We start from the raw sequence: 1,185 nt of genomic DNA, 5'->3' as shown, positions 1-1,185 counted from the left end.
AAGAGAGGCCTATTGGACTTGCAAACTTTATATGCCCCAGTACAGGGGAACGCCAGGACCAAGAAGTGGGAGTGGGTGGGTAGGAGAGTGGGGGGGGGTATGGGGGACTTTTGGGATAGCACTGGAAATGTAAATGAGGAAAATACCTAATAAAAAAATTAAAAAAAAAAAAGATGCTAGGAGTAAGCGTTTTGGTAGAAACTGCTTTGTTGACCTGAGAGATGTTCAGTGGCTAAAACTGTTCACCACCAAGTCTAATGGTGCCTCAATCCCCTGAACCTGGAAAGTTTCCAATAGACATACTAGATACTATATTCCTCTTAACAAAATGTATAACCCACAGCAGATGAGAGTCCTAGGAAGGCTCACAGCACACTGTGGGCAGGTTGTCACGTTTTGTTATGGAACTACAGTGACCCAAGTAAATTATAAAAAATCAACTTGTCAATCAGCGTAACATTAGCATAGATAGCTTGTAAGTAAAGAAAGTAGATAGCAGTGGGGGCCAGATGCAGAGGGTCTGCCTGGTAGACAAGACACCAGACAGAAAGATGAGGTGANTCAGGTACAGGTTAGAATGGGGAGGGCTCTTCCTGGGAAACNAAGACTAGACACATGACTGTCTGACGCTTAACAAAGAAATCTGTAAACCAGACAAAGAAGTGCTTTTCATACTAAAGACTAATACTTCATGTGCCAACAGTTTGTTTTGCTCAGAAAAATGTAGATGCCAAAAGACAATAGAATATCATCTTCAAAGCTGCCACAGTAGATAAGTTAGACCTGATTTCCAGGTCCAATGGAGGTATCCTTTAGGAATAATGACAGAATTAAGTCAACTTTATAAATGGGAAACTAAAAGACACTTGTCTTCAGCAGACCTGTGCTACCAGAANTGACAATGGAAGTCCCTCCTGTGAAGAGGAAAGGACACTGACAACGTGTGGATCCTCAGGAGCAAACCAAGTCAGCAGACATGGTAAATATCTGCTTACAATAAAACACTGTTTCTATCCTTCTAGGCTCTATTAAAAGATGTATGGATAGTTAAAGCATAATAGTCCCCTAGCNTTTTCAATGTAGTTATTGCTTACATATATAATAACGCGAATACATAAAACTGTTAGGGGCTGGTGAGATGGCTCAGTGGTTAAGAGCGCCCACTGCTTTTCCAAAGGTCCTGAG

At 41.5% G+C, this 1,185-nt stretch overlaps 1 protein-coding gene across 7 annotated transcripts in view; it reads left to right on the top strand.

The window, feature by feature from the left end:
* Window positions 1-881: 881 nt before the first annotated feature.
* Window positions 882-1,185, top strand: part of Baz2b (bromodomain adjacent to zinc finger domain 2B) — a 269,374-nt gene continuing 269,070 nt past the window's right edge. For all 7 annotated transcript variants that reach the window (XM_029471676.1, XM_029471677.1, XM_029471662.1 and 4 more), the window contains exon 1: window positions 882-979. The gene's annotated coding sequence lies outside the window, so the exon portion shown is untranslated. The remainder of the gene's footprint in view (window positions 980-1,185) is intronic.

The sequence above is a fragment of the Mus caroli genome, chromosome 2 (assembly GCF_900094665.2).
Source record: "Mus caroli chromosome 2, CAROLI_EIJ_v1.1, whole genome shotgun sequence".
Lineage (NCBI taxonomy): Eukaryota > Metazoa > Chordata > Mammalia > Rodentia > Muridae > Mus > Mus caroli.
This window is presented reverse-complemented; position numbering and strand designations above follow the sequence as displayed.